This window comes from Adiantum capillus-veneris, chromosome 13 (assembly GCF_014529385.1).
Source record: "Adiantum capillus-veneris isolate H3 chromosome 13, ASM1452938v2, whole genome shotgun sequence".
Taxonomy (NCBI): domain Eukaryota; kingdom Viridiplantae; phylum Streptophyta; class Polypodiopsida; order Polypodiales; family Pteridaceae; genus Adiantum; species Adiantum capillus-veneris.
In genome coordinates this window covers 51,064,764-51,090,286 of record NC_140943.1, presented here as the reverse complement: position 1 = coordinate 51,090,286, position 25,523 = coordinate 51,064,764, and the positions used below count along the sequence as shown (strand labels likewise).

General features: G+C 41.4%; 1 pseudogene; it reads left to right on the top strand.

The window, feature by feature from the left end:
* Positions 1-7,248: 7,248 nt before the first annotated feature.
* On the top strand, positions 7,249-7,820 carry LOC147443979 (uncharacterized; annotated as a pseudogene).
* Positions 7,821-25,523: the final 17,703 nt, after the last annotated feature.

Below are 25,523 nucleotides of genomic sequence, written 5' to 3'. Positions count from 1 at the left end.
TGTACCTTGCAAAGGGACCATATAAAGGTTAGAATTCGCCTAACGGATCATCCGGATCATTTGTGATATGATTTCTTTTATTAAATGTCATTCCCTTTTAATGTTCAAAAAAAAGGAAGAAAACATGCATGTTTCCTTGCATTGGAGAGTTTGCATAGTCTTCCCCGATGTTTATGATACATGGGAAGGTGCCATTCCCACGACAATGTAAAATTTTTAGTGCATCCATTTCACTACATTTTCAAAGCTGAGTAGTGAAATTTTAGTATGTTCATTTCACTACGTTTCAATACTGAGTGGCAAATTCAAAGGCTTTTATGCACCTTCCCTTTTGACATTTGTCAATTGTCATAACCAATGCAATGGTTTCAACCAAACCTTTGCCATTAAACTTTGTGATAAGCTTCCTAGCTATCTCCCATTGGTAAATCCTTGAAGCGATGCATTCCAAGAGAGCTCAAGCATAGGTGCCATCTTGCTTTGCATCTAATGAAAATATCCCTTAACTTGCTTGTCATACACATAATCTACATCTTTGACCACTATTTTGCATGGAGTGTGTGGGGTATATGGCCTTTGGCATGAACACCAACATATGATGTGTACCTTCCTTAGTCTAGTCATTATCCTAAGTGGCAGGTTGTCATGGGACTTCGATGTGATGTGTATGAGGTGTCCTAGTACCCAAATGAGTTGTACATGAGTCCAAACCACCTCCCTGACCTCATGGGTAGTTCTCACTTTTGTAAGGCTGATTTGGGTGTGATTTGGGGTGCCTATTGGTGCCTCCTATGGCTAGAATCGTCACCTTGTGTGCACTTTTAGTGTGATTATATGGTCAATAATCTAGTTCATTTTCATTTTGCTACATCTTGTGTATTGTATCATTGATTATTGCTTAATTATCATTATGAAAACTACACTTATCAACCCAACCTAATCCTTCCATGCGCTCTCAGAGCCATGGGAACTAGTTAACTTCTTATGTTTGTAGCGTTCTAATTAATTGCTATTATCATTCACCAAGAACTTGATTAATCATGTGTGGGCATAATGTTTGATTAGGAAGAATCTAGGCACATAATTAAACTCTTATTGGTTCCAACTACCTCAGGTTGGTATTATCAATGCATGATTTACTTGATTGATTACATCTGTGGAACATTAGAGTACTTCATTTAAGCATACTTAGCATCATTTTCTTTAATCTTGCACCTCCAATTAGTTCCCTTGACATCATCAACATTGTGCATTGCTCAACTGTTGAAGCTACAATTTGGACACCATTAGCTCAAGTTATTAAGCTCTTAATTGTAGTTCTTAACTTGTGTGTGTGTGTGTGTGTGTGTGCGTGCGTGCGTGCATGCAACGTGTGTGTGGCTACCCTTTGCCAAGCTAAGTTTAAGTTTTTCAATTTCAATACCGCTCACGACCAACCCATGTGGGTGAGTTGGCTAAGGCACCCCACATGGGGCGTTGGGACCCAAGGTGGAAGGTTCAATCCTATTTTTGGCATCACGGATAGATTTGAAGAGCAACATAGATTGGCTCATAAAGTGCCAAGTTTGATAGCGTGCATTTCTACCCTTGGCCCCTTTTGCCTAGCATTCAGATGCCACGCAGCAATTTATTTTAGGCCATAACTCTTTCGGGTCCATAGTATGGCTCCCATGAGTAGCCCTCTTTTTCTTTTAAAGGGCCTAAAGTCCTCAAGCCCCCTTGGCCAAGACCCCATTCCCATCAGCAACCTACCTTCAACTAGCACCCGATGCCATAGAGCTCGAGTTGAGGCCACATTTTTTAAAGGGTAACTTCCCACCTTAGCAAAGGGAGGTGGAGTCCTAGGGGAGATAACATCTAAAGGCTTTGAGGAGCTTCAAGAAGGACCACTATTAAACCCAAGAAAAGATTCAAAGGAAAATTACTCAACCCCCTTTCTCTCATCCCCAAATAAATTCAAAATTTTACACAACCAAGCACAACTTTTTGCAATGTATGCACTCATTTTCATATTTGGGGATGATGTAGTGCTTATGCTATTGTAAAGAGGTAGACATTGGCCTTGGAACACCTCCATGCACTAAGACCCTTTTTATTGCATAATGGGTGAAAAGGGCGCTGAAAAGAGAAAGGTGAGTGGTTCCACACATCGCAAACCAAGATGCAAGGGCATCTTATGAAAAATCAAATGTGGTCCATCATTAAGCCTAGGCCATCCAATGAAACATCCACTAGTGAGGGCACTCAAACTAGAGCACTAAGTGCATAAGATCCATCAAAGGATGAACAAGATTAAGGACTAATTATCAATGCATTACGTGATAATTATGTGTCATTTATTGACATTTGCACCACTGCAATTCAAGCATAGAACATTCTAGAGGAGAATTTTGGTGCAAAGACAAAGCAAAGAAAAATCAAATTGAAGAGAAGTTTGTTTAAGTTAGTCATGCTTCAAGGGGAGGATGTCTCTAATCTCATCAATAGAATAATGAGCATCATTACCCAACTCAGATACATCAAGTGTGAGGTTCCTACGAAAGACAAAGTGTAAGTTCTCTAGAGTGCATTACCTCCCTCATTTGACCACATAGTTACAGCCTTGGAAGAGAAAGAGCCTGCAACACACTTTGTAGCATGTAATTAACTCATTGCATGAGGAAGAGAGGAAGAAATTGAAGAAGCAAAACCAAATGGAGCAAGTGGAGGAGCATGTTTTGCATCATCATCAACGTTACTAGTTTCATTTAGTTCATCCAGTAAAAAGAAGTTTTATGAGTGTGGCAATGTCATAATAACTAATTTCTAATTCTCCTAAATGATTTTCTCATGTTAAACTGATCATTTAATATGGGGAAGTGCCAGGGGAGAAAAAGCTAGAATATTGGTTAAGTTGGCAGACCGGCCACAATACGGATCCAAAGGAGGGAAAATAGGGATCCAAAGGGGGGGCCATCTGCAAAAGAGCTATGTGAAACAATGGGCTCCAAAGACCTTAGGGTTCAGCCCATTAACACTAGGTTGGTAATGGGACACTTTTATGTCCTGTTAAGTGACCATTTTCCTTGAATTATGTCAAGAGTTTCAAAATGGATTTTGAGGTGCTATCTGTCTAGAAAGTTGTCTCATGAGCTGAAAAAAACTTGACATTTTTTTGGAATATCAATTCCATCTTTAACCTTGTCCTTGCACAACATTTCACAACCTAAACTGTGTGAAAAAACGGATCCTGTTTTTGGCTTTTTTCAACTTTTTGCAACTATACCACTCTAGAATTCATGTTTGTGAGGTCTATAATGCTAGAGAACTATCTTTAGTAGTCCTCAACATGTCCTGATGCTTCTAGGGAGAAATAAACGTTAAAGTTGTAAGTTATGACCAAATTACAAAAATGGTCAAATCCTGTTTTTTAGCCAATTTTAGCTCCTCTATGATTTTTTTGGTGGCTTTCATGATATGCAAATGTAGTTTTGATTTTCTATGTCGCATATTGTAACACAAAGCTAATATTCCTTGAGTTTTGGGGCACCTAATACCCTATTTTGCATAGTAGACAACGATGGTTGATTTTTTCAATTATAGAAGAAAACGAAACATTCTAGTATATCAAGTATAGCTTTTTCAATATTGTTAGTTTCTTGTGACAACTACATGCATTTTGTAGGTAGTAACCATATCTAGTCATAAGGATCAAATTTGGCTAGATATTGAATAGTTTCTATGGGATTCTACAACTCATAATGTTGAACCCAGTTTTTTCATGTTTGTTGTATTTAGCACTTCATCTTTGTCCTCAAGATTCCCCTTGGTAAGAGATGTATTATGCTTTTGACATGCACCATGGCTCCTTATGAACCTAAAGGACAATAGGGAACTAAGAAAATATGCATATATTATTTGTATTGAGCGTGGCTATAGAAACTTTGATGATAGGTTTGCAGAATGGTAAAAATTCTCCTTCTGTACCTATTTCTTTTGGCAAACAAAAAATAGTGAGTGAGAAGCAATCATATGTTCTGATCACCAACCCATTGAAGTTAACTAGGGAATTTATCTCAAGTCCTACAAAAATCCCTAATCTTATTTTTATGCAACAAAACGTAAGAAATGACTGTTTTGATGAAAATGTACTGGTCCATCAACTTTGGAGGCTTGGTGTGACCAAAAGATGAGAAATTTTACAAGTTTCTTATTTTTTCCATGTGTAGTAGGCCTTGAACTATAACCTCATGAAAGGATTTTACAAAATGAGTGGATCTACTATGGTTTTGGAGGTTTTTTTCAAAACCCTGAAAGGACACTTTTATGTCCTGTTAGGTTACCAACCTAGTGTTAAGACTTCCAAAATGCTAAGGTTCCAAAATTCAAAGGTTGTGTCCAAAGGTCAAAGATTAGGAAATTTGGATGCTTTGTGTGTGTGTACAAAAGTCTTCACAAGTCCCTACATAGGAGGGGGCGAGCCCAAGAAGTAGGGGATGAGAGAGAAACACCCACACTCACTCACAAGCTTCATTTGTACACAAGGGGAAAGAGGGACACATATCAGCTCCCTAGCCCAGGTGCCCACAAGGTGTACTCAAATCCTATTGGATGGCCATGGAGGTGGACCAATGAGAATTAGGATAGAGTAAGTCTAGTTTAATTAATTTAAAAACACTTAACCAAAGAACCAATAGGAATTAAGCTCTCTAGAAGACTATTGGACAGTCTCCCAAGGGGTCCAATGAGCATTCAAAGGCATTATTCACTTACACACTCACACAATCTATGTGTGGAGCAAGAAGGATCTCTCTCTCCTTCTCAAGATTTAATGAAAGCTTATCACCTACTCCAAGCTTGTGAGAAGGGAGGCCTACACCAACAACTCTTGGATTTGTGATGCAAATCCGACCAAAAGCCAAGCTTCAATGCATGCTCATCTCCTCTACCATGCTAATTACTAAGCTAAGCTATGCTAATATGAGTGATTCTGTGAGGAGATGAACATCTTTCTCGTAAGAATACTCCTTCTTCCTCTCAATCCACTCTCATACCCCGCTAGCTCTCACCATCTTTGAAGGTGTGTGAGGTCTTGGGTCTGAGGCTGTGAGGGAATTGATGGTGTGTTTGATAAGTGTTTTTCTTAGTGCTTGAAGTTTCCATCTTCATTGCACTAGCTAGTATTGAAGGAACACAAAGAAGTGTATTGTAAAATGTCTCTCTTGATGGGAGAAACCATAATACAAAGCCTTTTGGAGGGGGGACCAGCTCCATGCAAATCCGGTCCTCAACTGTTGTCAATTGTTTAATTTCTCTCTCTTTTGAAGTATTGTTCATGCTATCTAACTAGGTGTTATACTTTTTGTTGCTCTCTCCACCCAAGCACTCTTGTTATTCTCATTAGGAATCTATTCTAATGAAATGTTCACTATGTTCATGCTATTTTGCGCTACACACAAGTTACTACACCATCAAATGTTACAGGCAAGATCAAACAGTTCTCCAAGGATTGCTTCAAAAATAATTTTTGTATGCATTGTGGTAAGAAGGGACATCCACCATCCAAGGGTCAAAGTAGAGGTAGCAACAGTAGCATCAACAACAACTAGCCTATCATAAACCAACAATGGTGAAAACAAGGAATAAATGGAGAGAAGTCTCCTTGCTCACTACAAGGGCAATGATTACAATGGAATTTTGTAGAGGATATGGGTGATCCTCAGCTCTGTTGGAGGGGAGAGATATTTAGTCTGTGTGATACCATGATCCAATGAGACACTTTTGCAACCTATATGACATATCCTATGTGACTTTTGTGGCTTGTGTGGCATTAGTTTTCATGCAGTCTCTTCACACTTAAACAAAGTCAAAGTGGAGGGTTGTTGGGTATATGTTCTTTGGAATGGGTACCTTCCCTAGTCTAGCCACTATCCTATGTGGCAGCTTATCACGTGACTTCCATGTGATGTGTATGAGGTGTACTATAGCATCCAAATGAGTTTTACATGAGTCCAAACCACCCCCTAGCCTCATGGGTTGTTTTCACTTTTGTAGGGCTGATTTGGGGGCAATTTGGGGTGCTTCTTGGTACCTCTTAGGGCCAGATTTATTTATACCACTACTTTGTACTACACTAGCTACCTCTACTTAAGTAGATCATCTTGTGCACAATTCTAACGTGAGTATATGGTCAATAACCTAGTTCATTTTCAGCTTGCTACATCTTGCATATTGTGCCATATATCATTGCTTAATTATCATTATGCATGCTACACTTATCAATGCACCTTTATCCTTACAAAATGAGGTAGCAACATTGCAATCCTACATACCCACACATGTTTTTGGTATGTCACTTTTGGTGCATTGATGATTGCACAATGAACTGACAATTTCTCAAAATGCTCAGAATGCTCACAAAACAAAAAATCCTTTGAATTAAGGAAAATATTTTGTGAGACCTTGTGCAAATTTGTGGAATGTCCTTGTATGGACAATTGAAGTTCGAGATCTTGTAGCTTCAACTAGATTTGGCTACTTTGTGGATTCTCGACATTTAAAAAAAAAAACTCACGAGCCTTTGCATTTGTATCAGTCCATCAGCCATGCGCTACTCTGAATCAAGGGGAATATTTGGTGATACACCGTGCATGGCACTAGCGTATTTCTTCTTTCCACAAACTCCCGCATGGTAGGGGATGATAAAGCCCATTGGGCACGTTTTTAACTAATGAAAGTTTTTTTAATAAAAAAGCAATGTAAAAAACTAGTAAACAAGTAGAATGAGAGTGTCCAGGGAACATGATAAGTTCCTTCAATAGCATTCATTCAATTTTCCAAAAATATGTAATAATTACAAACCTTATACAAGAAGCAGATAACCTCATCAATGAAGGTGAGAGATTTGTCAAAGAGGATATACATGAAGAAAATATGGTTGATGGACAAGCTTTTGTGGAGCAACATGAAGATGAAAATGAGGTTGCAAAATCGATTTATGGTGAGGAGGATCCAGATTCAAGCTTTTGGGAGTCGGGCAGTGGTGACAATTGGAAGGATGAGTCCACATCCACAGATATGCAAGCCGACACAGGTCATGTGAATGAAGGTGCAATGCAAAGCAAGGGGGTTGGGCAACCTTGCCCTGTCAAGCATACTGAAGAGCCTCATATTGTTCCAATTGTGTAAGTAGAAACTCTTGAATCATGCATTGCAAAGCTAGATGTTGAGGCTTGGACAACAACAGGGACTGAAAAAAAAGACAATGGTATGTATGAAGAGCATGTAGGCTTTGGCTATGTAGCAGGTAGATGCAGGGGACAAGGTTTTACAAGGTTGTGCTATGATGTTGGTTGATAGGCTATTGAAGGTTGCTTTGCAAGGCATTATGCACCGGCTTTGTTACCCACATGAGGTGGATTGTGCTATGAAGTCCTCTTTAGCAGGTGGCAAAGCAGGTACCTATGATGCAGGCGCTTCAAGTGATGCTATACTTGCTTATGATGTATATGAAAGCTTATGGATACAGGGTGTTGAAGATCGATGCTATGAAAGCATGTGCGGCCTACATATAGGTGGAAGCAAAGGATGGGACATGTCTTATTTACAGGTTAAGGGTTATGGGCAATGGCATCAGTTTGACCCAGGTGGCGGTTGCCATGGTTTATGTGGGACAAGATGCTTTGTTTTTTATCAAGGTGGAGTTCACATTTTGCTCGATGGAATTCTTCGCTTTTCATTCGAACCTGGAGGGTTGTGCAGATGAAGTCTTCTTTCTATATCTCTACCTTAGATATGTCATTGCTATATATCCACTTTTTTTATGTCATCTCATTATATAGATATTGTCTATACCATCTTATCTCATGCAATCATATTTTACCTAAATAATGCAGTGGTTGAGCACGAATGCTCAACTAGGGGGTGGGCAATGATGGTGCATCCAAAAACTGTCGACCCAAGGAGAAGCCTGCATCACCTATGTGAAAGTTAGCAGGTGGATGACACAATGCTTGTGCAGCTGCTTGATGCAAGGTATGGCCGGTACTGCCAGGAAGTGTATGCCAAATGTGGCTTCTAGCAGAGCGAGAATGACTTTCCACTCTATTGGTCGGGATACCTAGAAGTGCTTAGTGGCTAGATATCAACATCAACTCAGGTGTGTTGAGTGCTTGCACTGCTTGGGAAAAGTCCGAGCTTTGATGGTGCTTGGAGATGGGTGGATAGCAGTTTTCCAATTGAAACGTATGGCAGGGCAATTATAGCTCCAAGTTCGCAACGATCCTGAGGCTGGAGGCACAAACAATGATTCTTTTGGTGGAGTCTTATGGTATACAGAGTTCAAGGAAGATGGTCGGTCCTATTTATGATCATTGGCAGCACGACGGGAAGCTAAGCACAGATAACTTGTGTGTAGTGGAAAATAGCATAGACATAGTGAGCATTTCATTGAAATAGATTCCTTATGAGCATTGCAAGAGTGCTTGGGTGGAGAGAGCAACAAAAAGCATAACACCTAGTTAGATACGCATGAACAATAGTTCAAAAGAGAGAGAAATTAAGCTATTGACAATAGTTGAGGACCGGATTTTCATGGAGCCGGTCCCCCCTCCAAAAGGCTTTGTATTATAGGTTTCCCCCATCAAGGGAGACATTTTACAATACAATTCTTTGTGTTCCTTCAATAACTAGCTAGTGCAATGAAGATGGAAACTTCAAGCACTAAGCAAACACTTATAAAACACAACATCAATTCCCTCACGGTCTCAGACCCAAGTCCTCACACACCTTCGAAGATGGTGAGAGCTAGCTAGGTATGAGAGTAGATTGAGCGGAAGGAATAGTCTTACAAGAAAGATGTATATCTCCTCACATAATCACTCATATTAGCATAGCATAGCTTAGTAATTAGCATGGTAGAGGAGATGAGCATGCATTGAAGCTTGGCTCTTGGTTGGATTTGCATCACAAAGCCAAGAGTTGCTGGTGTAGGCCTCCCTTCTCATAAGCTTGGAGTAGGTGATGAGCTTTCCATTAAAGCTTGAGAAGGAGAGAGAGAGAGAGAGAGAGAGAGAGAGAGAGAGAGAGAGAGAGAGAGAGAGAGAGAGAGAGAGTCTTCTTGCTTCACACATGAGCTAGTGTGAGTGTGTGTGGAATAATGCCTTTGAAAAATCAGCCCCCTCTCTCTCTTGGTCATGACCCCTCTTGCTAGATCCTCATGCTGGCACCTCATTGGACCTCTCCAAGCTTAGCCAATGAAAAAATTGAGAGGCATAAGTCATTCTCCCATGTAGAACCTTCTTCAGGTCTATCTAGCCATTTTACCAACACCTGTCGTCTGACATGATGTCTGGTGCGAAGCTCATGAGAATCCAAAATCTTTTCGGGCTCATGAGGAATGCTTGACAGTGCGCTAAGGTCAACCAACACACCTGTGTCAATGACATTATCATTCTGTCCTAGCTGTTTTCGTAAACGACTAATGTGAAAAACAAGATGAACTCATGAGTGCTCTAGAAGAGCTAACTTATAGGCCACTTGACCTATATGTTTGAGAATGGTAAACGGTCCACAATAGCGTGGTGAAAGTTTAGCAACTTTTCCCATCTTCAGACTTTCTGAATGCTCCAAAACTTTGAGGAAAACCTTGTCTCCTTCTTCAAAAGTAGCAAGACGTTGATGCTCATCTGCGTACTTCTTATATCGATCTTGAGCTTGCTTAACATTCTATCGAGCAACTTGAAGCATGTCAAAATGTTCTTGGAGAAAATCCTTCTCTTGTTGTATCTTCTCCTAAGCCAACCCCACCGTAATGGGTGATCTAGGTTGAAATCCATACAAAAGCATAAATGGACTAAACCCTATAGTCACATGCTTTGAACTATTATAATCAAATTCCAATATAGGTAAGTAGTCTTCCGAATTGGTTTGCTTCTTGCTAACGTATGCTCGTAGCATATCCTCTAACACTTGATTAACTCTTTCTGTTTGACCATCCGTACTTAGATTAAGTTTAGTTTCCAACTTTTGGAACACAGCTCTCCAGAAGTGATTATCGAACTTTCGATCTCTATCACTAATGATACTAGCTGGGAGACCGTAGAGTTTATATATATGCTCTATAAATAGCCATGCTAATTTCGATGTCTTAACCGTAGTCTTAGTGGGAATGAATTGACCCATCTTTGTGAGACGATCTACAATTACCCAAATGGCATCATGGCCACGATTTGTAGTAGATTGTCCTACTACAAAATCCATAGAGATACTCTCCCACTTACCTTGTGGAATCTCTAAAGGATGTAAAAGGCCACCTACCTTGAGGCACTCTGCCTTATTAACTTGGCACTGTTGGAGGTTTAGTACGTACTCTTGAACATCATGATGTAAGCCCGGCCAATAAAATTACCGTCGAACTAAGGCATACGTCTTACGAATACCTGGATGACCAGCACTTGGACTATCATGACACTCAAATAAGATTTGGCACCTAGTGTCTGAGTCCTTTGGCACACATAGTCTACCTTTGTGGAGTAAGTAGCCATCATCAATGGAAAAATTATTCCATCGCTTAAGCTCTTCCTGAGTAGGGGTGGAGCTCTATGTGTTGGAGTTTCTATCTACGTGTGCAGAGACATGTTGATCTGGCTGTTCAGAGACATGTGAGTGTGAGAGATCCCTTTTTAAAACTCCACTCTACACTTTAGCATATGATTGATCTTGTGCATACTTGCCACATAATGACTCCAAAAATCCACTCTTTAGCTCCGTGAAAGCAAGTGGATTAATCAGAGGCATCTGATTTAGTGCATCCGCTACTACATTATATCGCCCCTTGCGATATCGTAGCTTACAATCATAATCTTGAAGGATTTCTGCCCATCTACCTTTGCGGTCCTCCAAGTCTGTTTGAGTAGTAAACCATTGTGATACTCTCATGGTCAAAAACTACTTCAAACTCGGCACCATATAAATAGTGTTTCCACTTTCGTAAAGCGTGAATCATGGCATAGAGATCTCTCTCCTAAACAGAATAATTCTGTTGAGCTCTATCTAACTTTTTAATTTCAAAGGCTATAGGTCTTCCCTCATGGAGAAGTACCGCACCAATGGCTTTATCACTAGCATCAGTCTCTACCACAAACGGCTTAAGTGGGTCAACGATTGCTAGGATGGGAGTAGTGGCTATAGCTACCTTGAGCTGTTCGAAACTGCATTTTTGGGCTTCTTCCCAATAAAAGGTCTTACCTTTTGCTTTAAGTTGATCCGTCATAGGAACAAAATTTTTGGCATAATCACGGATATACTGTCGATAAAATCCAGCCATACCTAAAAATATTTGAAGCTCCTCAACCATGTTGGGATGTGACCATCGAGGAATGGTAGCGACCTTGTCAGTGTCCATCTTAATGCTAGAATAAGAGATCAGATGACCGAGGTAATGTATCTCTGTTTTAAAGAAATCGCACTTGCTTTGCTTAGCATACAGTGCATGAGCTCGTAGTTGTTCGAACACTAATCGTAAGTGTTCTTTGTGTTCATGTTTGGTCTACTGTAAATGAGAATGTCATCAAGGAAAACCACAACAAGTTTTCCAAGGTAGGGGTGTAAGACACTATCCATGAGTTTCATAAATGTAGCTAGAGCACTGGTTAGACCAAAAGGCATAACCAAAAATTCAAAAAGGATATGCACCTTGTGGTATCCTGAACGAAGATCTATCTTTGTATAGTATCTTGCCCCATGGAGTTGATCAAAAACTCATCCTCTTGGGAGAGGATACTTTCTCTTGATGGTTATGGCATTTAATCCGCGATAATCTACGCACATGCGCATAGTATCATCTTTATTTTTTACCAATAGAATTGGTGATTCCCAAGGCGAAGTGCTAGGTTTAATGAAACCACGGGCGAGGTAGTCAGCCAACTGAATCTCAACCTTCTTGGCTTCTTTAGCACTCATACGATAAGGTGGTTTACTCACTGGTTTAGTGCCTGGCAAGACATCTATACCATGCTGCACATCACGTGTAGGGGGTAAGCCCGATGGTAAATCACTTGAGAACACATCACTATACTCCATGATTAAGTGAGTTAGCTTTTTCCGTGCAAAAGGAGAAAGTAAACTAGAGTTATGCTGGGATGGAGAATCTTGTAATTCATGTAATGTTTGTTTTAAAACAGTTGCACGTTGCTCTATAGAATTAAAATTGAGAGCACTTTGCTCGTTAGATTTGTTAACACTTTGTTTATCAGTAGAATTCATTGCACTTTGCATACCATTACTAGAATTCACCGCACTTTGCTCTTGACAATTCACAAGACTTGGAGACAAGCAGTAACACAAAAAGACTTCATCTATTAAATCTGCTTTCTGCAAAATAGAAATCTCGGCTGTACATATAAGAGGTCTAGATGGTATTTTTTTCTCACCAAGCAAAAGCACATGTTTACCATTGGCCATAAAGGATAATGAGTTGTATTCATAACTAGTGTGCAATGCGTTTCCTAAACCATGCAACCACTCCTGTCCTAAAACTACATCAGCACGGTCCATGTTCATAGCTTGGAAGTCAAGGGTCATCATATGATCTTGAACAATAAGCTCAACCCCTTGAACTACCGTGTCCCATACTTCTTTATCATTCCCAAACATTTGCTCCACCACATACTTCTGAGAGCAGGGAGTTTGTGCAAGCTTCAATTTCTTGACTAGCATATAGTTCAAGAAGTTATGAATTGCAACATCATCCACTAAAATACGAACACGTTGTCCATTAATAGTGCCATGCATGCGAATGAAATCATGGGAGCCAATGGTGGGCTGCCACATTGAAGCAGACACACAACACTTGTGCTTTTCTTCCATATGAAGAACCTTTACAATATAATATTTAGGAGATGAATCTAATGTGAGGCGTTGCACCGTGTGCATGGACTTTCTTTGCCTTGCAAAAGAGGACAATCTTTTTTGTTATGTTGGTCTGAAAGACATCTAAAACACAAATTGTGTTTCTTTGCACACTCAAAATCAGCAATGCTGAGAGACCCACGTGGAGTATCTCATGAGTGCTTAGTGTTAGACAAAGGGAACTAGAACATAGGAGTCCACCACCCAACCACCCACTATATAGCATAGCCCCTGGCCCTTTGCCCTAGTTGGACTCCCTTTCCACACTGCCTAGCTTGGCCCTGCCCTTTTCTAGTTCGGCCTTGCCGGTGTCCTGACATTACTCCCCCCTTAAGAAGAGTTTTCGTCCTCGAAAACAAAAGTGGGGAACTTCTTCTTAAGAACACTAATGTTTTCCCAAGTGGCACCTTCCTCAGGTCGGTCTTTCCACTTGATTAAGGCTTGTTGACGTACATGATGACGTGTACGCAACTCATGATAATCGAGAACACATTCAGGTTCATGCGGTATGGTAATGAAATCAACCAAAATCTATTGGTCGATGACATTGTCGTCCCCATGTAACCGCTTACGTAAATGGCTTACATGAAACACCGGATGAATACGAGAATGTGAAGGTAGCATTAATTTGTAGGCATGATCACCTACTTGCTTGAGTATTTTGAAAGGCCCACAATATTGGCAAGATAATTTAGGTGTTGGCCCAGTTTTCAAACTTTTTGAATGTTCTAGCACACGTAAAAATACTTCCTCCCCTTCCTCGAAGATACCTTGCCGAGGTTTCTCATCAGCGTACTTCTTATACTGATCCTGTGCTTATCAACATTCTGACGAGCAAGTTTCAACATATCCATGTGGTCTTGGAGAAAATCCTTAACCTGTTGGAGTTTTTGAGTTGCCAACCCCACCGTAACTGGTGACCTAGGTTGAAACCCATACATGAGCATGAAAGGACTAAAGCCCGTTGTGACATGCTTAGCACTATTGTAGGCAAACTCGAGAATAGGTAAGTATTCTTCCTAGTCTGACTGTTTTTTGTTGACGTATGCTCTTAGCATATCCTTTAGCACCTGGTTAACTTGTTCAGTATGTTCATCTGTTTCTGGATGATCGGCTGTACTGAGGTTCAGTTGTGTACCCAATCGTTTAAACACAGCTTTCCAAAAGTGACTGTTAAACTTGGGATCACGGTCACTGACAATGTTACTTGGAAAACCATACAATTTGTATAGATTGTCCACAAATAACTTGGCTAGTTCTGGTATCTTAACTATTGATTTGGTTGGAATAAACTTACACAGCTTAGTAAACCGGTCTACGACCACCCATACCGAGTCATGACCTCATACAGCGGTTGGTAAACCCACAATAAAGTCCATAGAGATACTTTTCCATTTTCCATTGGGAATCTCCAAAGGATGTAAGAGTCCTCCTGCTTTCAAGCGCTCTGCTTTGTTAACTTGACATTTTTGGCAATGCAAGACATAAGCTTGAACAAAGCCATGTATACTTGGCCAATAAAACTCTCGTCGTACGAGAGTATAAGTTTTTCTGATATCGGGGTGCCCTGCACTTAGACTATCATGACATTTATAAAGAATTTGGCACCGAATGTCTGTGTCCGTCGGTACACAAACTCTCCCCTTATGGAGTAGGTACCCATTGTCGATGGTGAAATGCTTCCATTGCTGTAGTTCATCACTCGATAGAGGAGAACTAGGTGTGGAGGTTAACTGTACACTACCGTCATTGGAGTGAGAAGGATCCCTCATTTGAACATGGCTCCACACTTTGGAATATGCTTCATCATGCTCATATTTGCCTTTGAGAGAATCTAAAAATTCACTACGAAGTTCCGTGAACAAGAGAGAATTGATCTCTGGCATACGACTTAGAGCGTCAGTCACTACATTGTATCGGCCTTTGCGATACCTTAGCTTGGCGTCATATTCTTGAAGAATCTCGGTGCACCTGGCTTTTCAACCCTTCAAATCCGTTTGTTGTGTAAACCATTTGATGCTTTTATAGTCAAACACAATCTCAAACTGAGCACCATACAGATAATGCCGCCATGTTTTTAAGGCAGACACTATTGCATAGAGTTTGCGATCATAGGCAGAGTAGTTCTGCTGAGTTGCATCAAGCTTCTTGCTTTCAAATGCAATCAGTCGTCCGTCTTGTAGCAAGATTGCTCCAATAGCACGGTCAGTTGCATCCGTTTCCAAAACGAATGGTTTCAAAGGATCTACAATAGCCAGTATAGGAGCTGTAGCTAATGCATCCTTGAGCGTATCAAAACTGTGTTGTTGAGCGGACCCCCACTGAAAATCTTTGCCTTTGCCTTTGAGTTGATCCGTCAAGGGAACATCAATATTAGCATATTTTTTAACGAACCTTCAGTAAAAACCTGCAAATCCCAAAAAAATATGTAACTCTTCCAGATTTTTAGGAGAAGGCCATTGCCGGATGGTATCCACTTTGGATTGATCCATATATAGCCCATTAGCGGAAATAACATGCCCTAAATAGTGAATTTTTTCTTTTAGAAAATCACACTTAGATTCCTTGGCATATAATTTGTTTGTGTGTAACAACTCAAACACCTGCCTGAGATGTTGTAAGTGTTCTTCTTCAGAAGCACTGTGAACTAGAATGTCATCGAGGAAAACAATGACAAATTTGCCTAAATACGGCTTCAAGACACTATCCATAAGTGTCATGAATGTTGCGGGCGCATTGGTTAACCCAAAGGGCATCACCAAGAACTCATAGTGTCCAAACCATGTTCGGAATGCATTTTTGGGTATATCAGCAAGTTGAATACGGACTTGGTGATATCCTAACCGCAAGTCTATTTTCATAAAAATGCGAGCATGAGTGAGTTTGTGAAACAACTCATCTACTCTGGGCAATGGGTATTTGTTCTTAACCGTCATCGCATTTAAGCCACGGTAGTCTACGCACATGCGCATACTACCGTCTTTTTTATATACTAATAGGATATGAGAGGCCCATGGTGAAGAACTGGGTTGTATATACCCTCTGCTACGGTAGTCAGCAAGCTGACGTTCCACCTCAGCAGCTTCAGAATAACTCATACGGTAAGGCGGTTTACTGATAGGTTTACAGCCTGCAACCACGTTGATGCTATGTTGCACTGATCGTGTCGGCGGTAATCATGGTGGCAAATCATTAGGAAAAACATCTTGAAATTCCTTTAGTAATTTCTGTAACTCATTAGCAATGTTTGCTTGTTTAGAATTAGCCATTGGTGGGAGAGATGAAAGAGAAGCATGTGGCGTTGAGGAATGTTTAATGGTTTCAATGTTAGAAAGAAAATGAGACAGTGAGTAACACAAGAAAACTTGATCTATTTCATTATAAAAAATGAGCTGCATAAGCTCAATGGTACAAATCAATGGTGATGAAGGTATATCCTTCTCTCCTAACAATAACACATGTGCGCCATGGGATTCAAACATCAAGCTGTTGTGCTCATAGCTACGCTTTAGTGATGGTCCTAGGCTATGCAACCAATCCCTACCAAGAACCACATCTGCCCTTTCCGTGTTCATAACCTGAAAATCCAAGCATGTGGAATAACCTTGTACTTCCAACGGAACAGCTCGGCATTGAGTATCCCAGATTTCGGTATCATGTTCATTCATCATTGCTACCTTGTAGCAGTGGGTACTCAGAGTCTGGGGAAATTTGAGTTTTTCCACCAATCCATAATTGATGAAATTATGAGTAGCACCGTCATCTACCAAGATATACACCTTGTGGCCTTGTAGATATCCGTGCATACGTACTAAGTCATGTGGTCCAAAGGTTTGTTGCCACATGGAAGCTGTGAGACAGCATTCGTGTACCACCTCTGTGTGTGTTACATCCACTGTAGAGAAGCGTGAGGAAGACTCAAGAGGTAGCAGTTGCACCGTGTGCACTGCTTTCTCCTTGCCATGAGCAGCAAATTTCCCCTTGGGACAATCCTTTTTGCCATGACCGCTCCCTAAACATTGAAAACATAATTTTTCTTTCTTAGCTTTATCAAAGTCCTCAGGAGAGAGAGGACCCATGGACCCCTTGGGTTTTTTAGATGCATCTGAATTGACAAATATAAATTTTCTTTTATTGTGCCCATACTGAGTGCGTGTATTACCATGTGTATTAGTAGGCATTATGTGTTTTCTTTTCATCTGGGTCATCATGAATATGTGCTTTCACTATGGCTTCCTCAAGTGTTTTAGGATCTTGGGTCTTGACATACTTCTTAAGCTCTGGTGTCAGACCTCTTACAAACTCCTGTACTTGTTGAAAGTTATCTAAGCCTTCCAATTTGAGGATAACATCCCGATAGTGAGAGATATATTCAAGCAATGATGGGTATTGGCGCATGGAACATGTGTCCCAAGCTATCCAATTCCGATCTGCCTCATTTATAGACAAAAATTCTTTGCTAAACATAGCTTCAAAAGTTGTCCAACTCTGTGGTATGATGTTCTTCTCCTTGAGAGACATCCACCATTTGTAGGCTTGCCTTCTAGAGTTAAGCTTGTTTGTAGATCTCTGACTGCATTCGGAGTACGCCGTAAGGCGTGAATTCCATCCCACTTGCTGAGAAAGATATTCACTGCATCCTTATTGCAGTCTCGATCTTCTCCCTTAAAAATCAGTGGTTTGGTGTTTTTCAACAATTCATCCACCTCTTTTGCAGTGAGAGTATGCAACGTATCAGCATTTGGGCCTTGTCCTAGATTAGAAGGGCCCTGCCCTTGTGTAGCAACGTGCTCATGCATGTGCATAACAGCAGGACCCTTGGACTGCTGTTGCATTAATTGAATTACTAATGTGGATAGTTTAGTAACATTTGCATTTAAAGCTTTAAAATTTTCATCCATGAATGTCATGCGTGTCTGAAGTGCAAGAAATTATCGAATATCGCGCAATTCGTAAGTGTCATCACCTGCCATAGCATCACGGGTACTCTCCTTGAGAGGATCCCCGGCCGCAGGCCATCATTGGCAGGATCAGGCATACTTTGCTCAAAATCGAATGTCATATTGATATCCGAATCCATGGCGACACATTCCGGTGCAAGGAGTAGCCAGAAAAAATATCTAAGATTGAGAGCACTTGAAAAGTGTAATTAGCCTTGCTAATCCCGTCAAAATCGATAGTATCCTGGTGGAAATCGATTCGAATTGTCCGCCATATAGGGAATTCCTCAAGTCCTTGGTAGCCGAATCAATTAGACTTGCAATCGTTAATTGATTTTGCAAATTAATGATACTTTGAACTCCCTCGGAAGGATTTTCTTAAATCTCTGAGTTCCTGCTGGTAATGCGCAGAGAATTTGGCTCAAAGTTTGTGCCGGCCACGTCGATGCTATACCGCACCTCTCTAGGCCTTGCCGAATCCGCTCACGATGAAGGGGGTGGGGTACCCCACTGTGGGTACCGTCCCTTAGTGTTGAAGTTTGGGTGTGGCCACTAACCCACAAGGGGGTTGGGCACCCGGGTAGTGGGAAAAAGGCTTCACACAGCGGCTATGGCCGTTCAGAGTAGCACGCGAGCAGGTGAAAACGCCATGGCCGCCACTGTGGTGAGGTAGGGGCTTCGTCTCAGTGTCGTAAAATGCTCCCCCGCCCGGCGCACAGCCGTAGATCTCGGGAGTGGCGCTGTTGACGCAAGTCTGCCTCGGCGGCTCCTCCTTGCAAGGGGGGTTGCCCACGGATTGCTTGCCCTGTCCTCCTTCTCACAGGAGAGGTGTTCCATGACTTGGTGACCTCGACATGAAACTTGCTCATGCAAGGTTATGTGGCTCCCCTCCTCCACGGTTGTGCCTTTCCCAAAAAAGAACCAAGCTCTTGATACCAATGTTAGACAAGGGGAACTAGAACATAGGAGTCCACCACCCAACCACCCACTATATAGCATAGCCCCTGGCCCTTTGCCCTAGTTGGACTCCCTTTCCACATTGCCTAGCCCGGCCCTACCCTTGTCTAGTTCGGCCTTGCCGGTGTCCTGACACTTAGGCTTCTTAGCCTCTTGTGCTTGTGGAGAGGTAGATTGTCTCTTATTCCTCTAGGAATGTGTGGGAGATCTACCTCGCCATTGGCTCTTAGCCACATTGCTCTTAGCAAAAGTGTCCTGACACTTAGGCTTCTTAGCCTCTTATGGTTGTGGAGAGGTAGATTGTCTCTTATTCCTCTAGGAATGTGTGGGAGATCTACCTCGCCATTGGCTTTTAGCCACATTGCTCTTAGCAAAAGTATTCTTAGAGTAGGGAACATTTCCTTTCCTCTCTTGGTCATCATCATATCTTCGCGCATGACTGATTGCTTCTTCCAAAGTTTTTGGATGTTGGGTCTTGACATGAAGACGATAGTCTTTGTCAAGACCCCTATTAAAACCTCGTATCTTTTGGAATTCATCTAGACCTTCTAGTTTTAATATGATTTCCCGATACTTCAAAAGGTACTATGTGAGAGAGAGGCCAGACATGCGGCATGCATCCCATGCTAACCAATTCTTATCTTCTCCATTGGAATCCAAAAACTCTTTCGAGAAAGAAGCTTGAAAGACAGCCCAAGACGGAGGATGAGCATCTATTGGAAATGTCATCCACCACTTATTAGCCTTGCCTTTAAGAGATAGACTTGTTTCCACAGTCGTCTTCATATCCAGGGTGTGTCTCAATCTATGAATATCACTCCATTTGTGTAAGAACGTATTGACTGCATCCTTGTTGCGATCACTCTCTTTCCCGTGAAACTCAAGAATGGTAATATTCTTAAGTAATGCATTGCTACCTTCTGCATCTTCTACAGCACTTGTCTCTTGGACTCCTTGAGTTGTGCGAGCTTGGTTCCCTTGAACTGTGCCACTTGTGGCTCCTTGAGTCGTCTGTGAATTCATAAATTTCACAAGTAACTTCGTAAGATTGGTAACATTTGCATTGAGTGTAGAGAGGTTGCTTTTAAGTACGCTTTGGTGATGTTCCAAAGTCTTGAAAGAAGCCATATCTACAAGCCCATGATCTCCTAAATCATCATCATCATGCATATTAGTGTCAGCAGCACCCGTGGTGCTTGGATTTTGATCTACGTGCTCAAAATCAAACATGTGTGTAGGTGGGATATCCTCACTGGCCATGGTAAACACACACTAATGCAAAGAGAGAAAAAAAAACGACAACATGTACCTTGAGAAATTGAAGTCTTTGTCTTTTGTATGCTCCTCGATTTGCATTGCATGCGAACCTTGCCTTGCGAGAATTTGAGCTCTTCACTTTTCGTCCGTTGTAAGAACACCTTTGATGATTCTTCATAAAAACTCGTCGTTTTTGTGAAGGCCTTTCTTCACTTTGAAGCTACCTCCTTAAGAATAAAAGAATTTTTGGAGGAAAACTTGGCTTCCTCCAAGAAGTGAAAAGGAAGGGTGAAGCTACTTCCTTGAAGTTTGAAGCTTTCTCTTTCTTTCTAGTTTTCCTTTTAACACAAGTAAACTATCTTTCCTTGTTATACACAATAAGGGTCAATAGCTTGATGATAAAGTGTTGGCCTCTTACCCTCATGGGGTAGGTTCAACCCTCCTTCATGCAAAGGTTAAGCGGGCCTTCCTACGCATGCAGCCAACGGAAGCCTTCAGAGCCTCGATGTCGGCGAGTTTGCCTTGGTCATGCGTTGTGGAGGGCGTAGTTTGGGCGTCCGCGGTCAGTTGTCGTTGTTTGTACGTGCGCTACTCGCACAGAAAATTGTGTCTGCCTTCTTTTTGTTGCCCAGTGGAGACATCGCTGTCTACGGAGCGTGGGGGGAAGCAGAGCGTCGCACGCATATGCACGCCGCTTTTAGCCTCCTCCCAAAAATAGCTTGGATACGAGTGAAAGGGAGGTGGTAATGTGTGTGCTAGTCTCCACCCAACCGTGCTATCTTATAGCCTCTCCCTAACGTACACACTGTCCGGCCGTGGCGGTGGCCTTGCTCATAGGACCCATGTCCTTACAGATAGCCTTGTGACATGTGTCTCCATTTCCCCTTTTGTGAGAGCTTTAGGTAATTTAATAATGCAAGTAAACTCTCATTGGACCCCTTTGTCTTCTGGCCAATAGGAATCAGGCAAGCCATTGGGCTGTTGAATGCTCATTGGACCCCTTGTGAGACTATCCAATAGTCTTCTAGAAAGCTTAATTCTTATTGATTCTTTTATTAAGTGTTTTCAAATGAATTAAACTAGATTTACTCTAGCCTAAATCTCATTGGCCTTGCCCATAGGACCCATTTCCTTACAGATAGCCTTGTGACACGTGTCTTCATTTCCCCTTTTGTGAGAGCTTTAGGTAATTTAATAATGCAACTAAATCCTCATTGGACCCCTTTGTCTTCTGGCCAATAGGAATCAGGCAAGCCATTGGGCTGCTGAATGCTCATTGGACCCCTTTGGAGACTGTCCAATAGTCTTCTAGAGAGCTTAATTTTTATTGATTCTTTTATTAAGTGTTTTAAATGAATTAAACCAGATTTACTCTAGCCTAATTCTCATTGGTCCACCTCTATGGCCATCCAATAGGATTTGAGTACACCTTGGGGGTAACTGGGCTAGGGAGCTGACATGTGTCCACTATGCCCTTTGTATAAAGGGCTTTCATGTGTGTGTGTGTTTCTCTCTCATTCCCTACTAAAAGGGCTCGCCCCCTCCTATGTAGGGATCTAGGAAGACTTTTTGTACACAATACAAAGCATCCAATATCCCTAAGGTTTGACCATTGGACTTTACATTGAAAATTGGAACCTTAGCATTTTGGAAGTCTTAATGGGATGAACCTTGGGGTCTTTGAAGCCCATTGTTGCACATTGCTCTTTTGCAGATGGACCCCCCTTTGGATCCCTATTTTCCCTCCTTTGGATCCCTAATGTGGCCGGTATGCCAACTTAACCAATATTCTAGCTTTTTCTCGCGTGATACTTCCCCATATTAAATGATCAGTTTAACATGAGAAATTCATTTAGGAGAATTATATATTAGTTATTATGACAGCATTATTACAGAGGATGCTCGCATTGCTATTAGCGAAGGGGGAAGCAGGTTGCAAGCGCAAGCGCATGAGCTAAGGAGTAAGGGAAGGGAAAAAGATGTCCTCGAATCAACCCTAGTAATGTTTTTAATTTAAACCTTCCTAGTAGGGACCCCCTAATAGGTGATACGATTTTTTAATCAAAAGGGAGGTGAATCAAATGAGATGCGTGGTGCCTCATCTTAAGAGAGTGAAGGAGGAGAAGGGCGATGGTGCACCGAACTTGACTCTCTCTCTCTCTCTCTCTCTCTCTCTCTCTCTCTCTCTCTCTCTCTCTCTCTCTCTCTCACACACACACACACACACACACACACATGCATGACGATAATAGATGTGCCAACGAGATGGAAAGAGAAGCCCTTTTGCTGGAATTAGGGTTGCAGAGAAACGCACACAGCTTGGAGAAGATGAAGGAAGCTCAAGGCACACCATAGAGAGTGTATTATTTGGTGTGCAATGGAAAGATAGATAGCCCTAGAGTGATGGGTTTATATACAATGCACGGGGGAAAAAACCTCCTAAAGAGGGAAAAAATGCCCCGACGGTCCTAGTGTGTTCACACACATCACTACCACATGTATATGGTAACATCCCCCTACAGTGATGCGGTGAACGAGAGCTGGCACATGAGTAAAGAGAAGTGCCATTCCCTCAGGACATGATCAATCCACAAAGGGGAGTAAGACCAAAATTTTGCGAAAAGCTTCAAGTTTCTCACGAAACAATGCCTTTGTGAAAAGATCTGCAAGGTTGTCCTGTGTTGGCACATAAGCCAAGTTGATCTCTCCTGCTGAGAGCCTCTCCCTGACATAGTGGTAATGCAACTCAATGTGCTTTGTGCGAGCATGAAAAACTGGGTTCCTCGCAACTGCCAATGAGCTCTGACTGTCAGTGTAGATAGTATTGGCAATGTCCTGTCCAACACCCAAATCATCCATAAGGCATCTGAGCCATACACACTCAACCGTAGCTGTGAAGATTGCCCTGTACTCATCCTCACAAGTAGAAGTGGCCACAGTAGGTTGCTTCTTGCTCAACCATGATATACATGAACTGCCAAGCATGAAACAAAAACCACTTGGGGACACTCGCGTGTCCAAACAACCAGCCCAATCTGAGTTCGAAAAAGCATGTAAGTCTGGCGGCAATGATCCTCCCTTGGGATAAAACAAGCCAAGATGTAAAGTGCCACTAAGGAAGGCCAACTCTCGCATAGATAGTGAACCACATGAAGAGGAGGCTCTCTCTGATCTCTGTCGCTCTGTGAACTGCTCCATAGCCATAGTGTAGGAGATGTACGGGGAGGAGATGGAGAGGGCGGGCAGGGTTGAGATTAGGAGGAGAATGTAGAGAGAATGCGGCGAGGGTTGTGTAGGTTAGGGGGCATGTATGGTGTGAGAGGGGAATCTTTTGAGAATTTGATTTTTTTAAAAGTAGAGCGAGTAGGTTAATAGGCAATTATGAAGTTTGAAAAAGTAGGGGGGTACCAGCTGATTTTTATAAAACAGGGTATCAATCGACTAAGGTTATTGTAGAAGGGGGAGATGGAAAGAGATGGTGGCGGTTGGCAGTTAGAGAGACAGCGTGATGAGAGATGGAGAGAGAGACATGCTAAAACTTGTTCATTCATTGAGATGCCGTCATTACAATAGAAGGCTTTCTTTTATAAGTTTCCCATGCCTTTGGCTCCTCCCTCATGGTGACCCTTCATTCCTCCCATAGACCTTAGTCTAAAGCCTAGGGAATAGTGCACTGTATACATTAGGGTTTAACACCTGGCATAGTCCGGTGGTGAAAAGTTTTTTCGAAGACAAAAACTTTTGACTCGAATCCCAAAAATCCCTTGTTCCAAAAACTCAATGCTCATAGAATACTATGATGCAAAGTGCAGTGCCTGGAGTCTACTCCAAGGTACACATATACACCACAATAAACCATGAAACACCGCCCTTTTCCCCCCCAAGCATTTAGAAAATGCAAAGCACAGTGCATGGAACTTAATCCAAGCTGCACAAATACATTCCCTAAAGCTATATGTTGCATTACAATCACCAAACCGGGAATAGTGTGTCTTCTCACAAAAGTGTGAATACAAGTGCATCATTTATTGGCAACATGCCAGGGCTGGGAACCCATCAAATAGAGATACATCCATTTGAACTCATACAAGAGAAACTTGTAGAACCATAAAGTAATGAGAAAATCTCCACTCCATTGAGTAGATTCCATCTTTGAGCAAATCACTTCAAAATAAGCTTCATTGTTTTGCAAACAAGGATCAAAATTCATCAACAAAAAATCCTTTGCTTTGACAAACACTTCTTTAAAAAGATTGTGAGCTTTGGCTGCAAGTTGTAAAGCTGTGCTTTCAACAAGAACATTGAAAACCAAAAAAATTAGCTCCATGTTATTTGTGCAAAGAGAAACTCCATTCTTTGATGAAATTTGGACTTCAAGACACCAAACATGATCTCCTTCTAGGCTTACAATGAGAAAAAGGCATAAGATCTTTGCATCATCATGCACAAAAATAAGCATTAGTTTGCTTAAAATCACATCATCATCACATTTCCTAGCATGGATAACATACAAGCCCCATCGTGCTTTACATAAGCACCAATTGTGTGGATAAATACATATATCCCATCACACAACATTGCCTCAAGCAAACAATCAATTAGCATACCAATAGGTTGCTTCACACACACCAAACTTTGTTCTTCATGTATGAAAATTTGATCAACAAAAACATCATTTTGGTTAGTCATTATTTTAGCATCATGTAAGCCACCAAAATCTTCTTCTAATGTGAGAGGATTCACAAAAGCATTGATCACATCATTTTCTTTGTGAACAAGAAGTGAGAGTTCATCATTTTCATCATGAGTTTTCTTCAATGTTTAATCAAAAAGCTCATCAAAGCATTCATTTACTATAGAGTTGCAAACAATATTTTCTTGATCCATCTCATGATAATCAACAAACAAGTCCATGTCATCTTCATCATTTATGACATCAAAACTATGCAATTCACCATCAAAAACCAATGAAATCTGACCCACAATGCTTTGGTTGATGGCGTAAGATGTGAGCATAGAGCTACTCAGGGACTCTCCTTGGCTTGTTTTGCTTATAGGGTCCTATCTCTTCACCCCAATCTCTATCCCATTCCTACCATTCCCATGTTCATCATGTTCATCATCATCATCAAATACCCTCTCATCTACTAGGGTATGCCATGCTCTCAATAATTTTTTAAGAAATCTTTGTTGATGAAGCAGCTAGTGCAAATTTTGAGTATTCTGGTGCAACCCTTTAATGAGATTCAAGTGCAGATACACATTGTGTGTGCTCCCTCAATGCTTGTGAAACCATATATATGCTTTCTCTATTGCACCAACAAAATCGGTCACCCATGCCTTGGGTTTATGCAAACAATTTTGTGCAATATCATGCTCAAGAATGTAATATTGCTCCAATAATGTTAATGAACAATGCTAGGCTTTGTGATCATCCCACCCGCATTGTGACGATGGCTTATTGCAACATTTTTCCCGTTT